Genomic DNA, 4,604 nt, shown 5'->3' with positions numbered 1-4,604 from the left:
GAGGAGGGCATAGCAACCCACTCCAGTACTCTTGCCTGGAGAATCCCATGGACAGAGGAGCCTAGCAGGCTACAGTCCATAGGGTTGCGAAGAGTCGAACATGCCTGAAGTGACTTAACATGCATGCACACGCGCAGGTAAGGAGTGGGGACAGGGGAGAGGACATCCCAGGGGCCTGGCTGGTGGCAGCAGGTGGGCTTCTACACGGGAAGAAGCTGGGTCAGCTCCAGGGTCAGGAGTCTGGTCCTCCCTCCGAGCTGGGGAGAACCAGTCCATAGTTTTCATAAGCTGTTCAAATGGATCTGAAACCCCAGAATACCAGAGCCTTTCTTTGAAAAACTTTTATTTCATACAAAATTAATATTTAGGTACATTCTCATCAGAAAAGGTCAAATCATACCAAAATACAGGGAGCAACAAGGAAAATCCTCCCCTGAGGCCCCCAGTGCTAGAGCCCTCTCCAGAAGAAGCCACTGTTATCTGCTCAGGGTTTGTCCTTGGAGAACTCAGGCTCTGGGTCTCCTCTCAACGATGTCTCTGGTGTGGTGGCTATTGAAGCAAGTGAAAAAAACAAAAAACCAAACACATAAAAAAACATGTTCACACCACATGAAAGCATCTTTTTCTTGGGCCCTCCACACCCCTACCCCAGTCATGCCTACCCTACCGACCATGCACACACTGACAACAGTCTGAACTGAGGAAACTCTCCCCAGATCGTTGACCTGAGTGGCAACCCCTAAGCTCCCAAGCGCTGGGATGCCAAGCAGCTGCGACCTCCTTCGACCCCAGGGCAGGCATTCTTTGGCTCCCAGAAAGCCTTCCCTGGAACCCAAGAAAAGGAGGATGGGTATTGGAAGGCAGGTGTGTGCATTTGTACCTTTATCCTGAGTGGGAGTCCAAAGTCTTCCCTCTGTCCCAAAGGCCTCCAAAACTCTAAAAAGGATTAAAACCACAGTTGTAAATTGATTGCCTCTTAATGGGGAAGAGTATCTTAGCAAAAACAATTCAGTTCTTTCTGGAGTTCTTTCTAATTTACAGTTGCAGGCTTCAGCGTCCTGCCTGGGAGTAAGGCAGACTTCCCCTCCCCTTGAGCTTGGGGCTGGGGGCAGCATGGAAGAGGGAGGAAAGGAGTGAGAAGGAGGAAGAATTAGAGATGAGATGAGGCGTGACACTGGTGAGCAGGCCAAGCATCGCCCCCAAAAATCCATGTCCTTCCGAGAACCTCAGAATGTGACCTTATCAGACAAGGCTTTGTAGCAATCTACTCTTTATTACTGGAGTGTTGCAGTCATTAAATGAAGATGACGTCATACCAGAGTGGGTAGGCCCTTAATCCAATATGACTGGTGTCCTTATATGAAGAGAAGAGACAGTGAGGTCACAGAGGGGACAGCACCACGTGATGGTGGAGGCAGAGACTGGAGTGATGCGTCCATGGGCTGTGTCTATGGGACTGCTGGCAACCACCGGAAGCTCGGAGAGAGAGGCAGGAAAGTCTCGGAAAGCAACCCTCCCGGCACCGTGAATTGGGAATTCTAGCTTCCAGAACTGTAGGAGAGCGCACTGCTGTGGTTTAAACCACCCAGTTTTCAGTGCTTTGTAATGACCGTCCTAGGACCCTAACACGCCAAGGTAACGGGACAAAAAGCAAAGCTTAACAGACCAGAGTCGCCGGCTCTCAGTAACTAAAAGAGCCAGGCCTCTTCAGGTCAGAGAGTCTGCGCCCGTGTGCCCCCTCGCTGGGGCTGTGCTCACTCAGGTGTGCAGGCAGCTCTCAGCCTGGAGAGATTTCTCCTAATAAGCAGCAAAACCAAACACATGTTCCCGTCCAGGCCCCCGAGTCACCTGCCACTTGGCATTGAGAGGATGTCAGCCCAGTTCCTGGCTGGCAGCGCTGACAGGCGCCCATCTGCTCCGGAAGTGCCCGGCCTGGGTAAACACAGCCAGGCTCTGCCTCCCACGGCCGGACCAGCGGGGCCAGGCAGGCTGTGCGGAAGCCCTGGGCCTCAGGCCCCCTCAGGGTCACTCTCTACCCCAACCTGGCTACGGCTGGCTGCCCCTACAGGAATGGCATCCCCGGAAACCGAGAAAGGAAGAGCAGGGGGTTGGGGGGGCTCGACATAGAACCCGGCCCACCTCCTAGGTCACTTCCTCGAATCCCTCCCTACTGGGCCCAGGGTCACTGCCCCCTCCCACAGGCCCTTCCCTCCCCACTCTCACCCACGTCAAGCCATCTGCCACCCTCGCCCCCCTGGCGTGTACCACAGCCTGTGACTCAGCCCCAGCCCTGAGGCTGCTCTGTGGGTGGCGGCTCCGGAAACCTTGGTGGGGAGGGAGCCGGGGCTAGGGAGTAGGGGTGAGGGCTGGGGGGAGAAGACTTGTGCAGACCCCAGGTGGCCTTTCCCCGAGCACCAACCCCTGACCACACTGCCTTCATCCGGTTCTTAAAGCAGGAACTCTCTAGCAGAGGTGTTTCCTAAAATATAATGGTCTCATTAAAATGCACCTAATTCAGTTTATTTTTTTCCCTCGGGGATCCACCACCTGTTCTTCAGGCCCTGATCCCGGGGCCAAATTGGGACCTGCTTCTCTAGTGTATGGCACCCTCATCCATGTGCCACCCCCAACCCCTTGCAGCCCCTGGAATAGAATATTCACCCCACACTCGCCCTTGTGTGGCTAAATTCCCACGAAGGTGTTAGAGACTTCATGTCACCTCCCTGCAGACTCGAACAAAGGGCTTGACCCCAGTGTGTATCCCAAAGGAACAGCAGTAATGGTGAGGCTGGAGGCGTCATTCTGGGGGGTAAGGATGAGGGGCTGGACCTCGCCCAGCACATCTTGGGAGGGGTCTGCTTCTGAGTCAGGAGCTCTTTACATGTGAGTTGTCTCCCCTCAAAGGGGCCTGGCCCCTGGAACTTGGCTGTGGAGGAAAAACCTGCAGGCTGGGTTTGTCCCACAGCTTGAAGATTGGGATTTGAGGCCCCCGCCCCAACCCCCCGGAGACGAAGATAGGCCTGGATCTCCAGCCCCAGGAGACCAGCGCACAGGAGCCTGCTTCAGGCATCTGTCTCCACCTACTCCTGCTGAGCCCCCTTCCAGAGAGTCCAGCCTCCTTCAGGGCCTCTTAGAGATTTAGCCGCCTTGCCTCAATGCTGAAAGGAGGTCTCGGGATTCGGCCCTTCCCCTCCTGACTTATCGGCCCTCTGGCATCCTTCTCCTACAGAACCGGGTTGGGGGGGGTGGTGCCCCATCTTCTTTTCCCAGCCCTGTTCCCTCCCGAGCAAGCCCACAGCCTCCTTTCATTTCATAGTGGCCGTTTTACTGCTGATAACTGCAAGGAAACAGATCAGGCCGCGCAAAAGTAAAGAATCCTAGAAAACTCCAAGAAACCTCAGACTTGTAGCAGGAAGAGTCTGAATGTATTTAATTCCTGGTGCTGCAGCCACCTGTGAACTTGAACAAGACACCCTGTCTGCACCTTGGTGGCTTCATCTCCAAGTGGGCGGATACATGAGTGTCTGCCCCATAGGGCGGCTGTGAAGGTTAAACGAGGCAGAAGACTGTGAAAATACAAAATCTGAGATTGTCAGTCTGGTTCTTCCAAAGTATACACAGTCTACTAATAGTAAAAATTAATCACAGTCACATGCATTATTCATTTAGCACTTTCTGTGCTGACACAATGAGTGTCAGACATCGTCTGAGGATGTGCGTCCCATAAGTCTGTGTTCTTTTACCCCAGTCTTTCTTCCCACACTTTTTCAAGAGACAGTTCAATGCCTCCAGGGGGGCCCCTCCCTCCCCCTGGGTACTGGGATATTTTCCAGGCTAACCCTCTCCGGAGGAGTCTCCTGGGCACATATGCTGCTTCCCAGAGCAGGAAGGTGGGCAGAAAACGGCCCCAGCTGGAAAATCAGAGTTTGTGTTTCCACACAACTTCTTCAGAATAATAGACTTGTAGGGGAAAAAAAAAAAAAAAAACACAAAAAACTTCACTCAGAAAACAGCAACCTGTTTTGCTCAGGGTTCTCCTAGCCTGTCCCACTTCATAGCTGCAGAACTTGTGATATTTCCTGAGGCCACACAGCAAGTAAGCAGCAGAGATTCCACCAACACTGAGCACCTGCAACATAGCAGGTATTGTATCCGACAGGGCAGGTACTGTATCTATCCAACATAGCAGGTACTGTATCCAACACAGCCGGTACTGTATCCATCCACTTGATAAACACCCATGGCTCCCATGCCAGGCTCCAGGAGGCAGGGACAGGAATGGCATTGACATTCTATGGAGAGGGATCAGACCCACACAAGTCAAAAAGGTCATTGCTGAGACAGATAAATTCTATGAAGAAAATAAATCTGGGTGCCAGATGGAGCAGTGGGTGGATTTAGGGGAGGAGTCGCTCTCTACCTACAGTCGTCAAGGAGATCTCTGAAAAGTGACATTTTTTGACATTTTGAAAAGATGAGAAACAGGTATGTGAAGAGCGGGAGGAAGAGGCATTCAGCTAAAAAGAATGGCAGGTGCAAAGGCCCTGGGGCAGGAATGTGCTTGGGCTGTTTCAGGAACACAAAGGCCAGAGTGGCTGAAGCAG

General features: G+C 52.8%; 1 long non-coding RNA gene across 1 annotated transcript; it reads right to left on the bottom strand.

Moving 5' to 3' along the window:
• Positions 1 to 326: 326 nt before the first annotated feature.
• On the bottom strand, positions 327 to 2,169 carry LOC113884507. The gene is made up of 3 exons (XR_003508893.1): positions 1,849 to 2,169; positions 881 to 936; positions 327 to 549 (listed from the first exon to the last, which is right to left on the bottom strand). It is a non-coding gene; the product is annotated as an uncharacterized LOC113884507 (long non-coding RNA).
• Positions 2,170 to 4,604: the final 2,435 nt, after the last annotated feature.

The sequence above is a fragment of the Bos indicus x Bos taurus genome, chromosome 26, assembly GCF_003369695.1.
Source record: "Bos indicus x Bos taurus breed Angus x Brahman F1 hybrid chromosome 26, Bos_hybrid_MaternalHap_v2.0, whole genome shotgun sequence".
NCBI lineage: Eukaryota > Metazoa > Chordata > Mammalia > Artiodactyla > Bovidae > Bos > Bos indicus x Bos taurus.
This window is presented reverse-complemented; position numbering and strand designations above follow the sequence as displayed.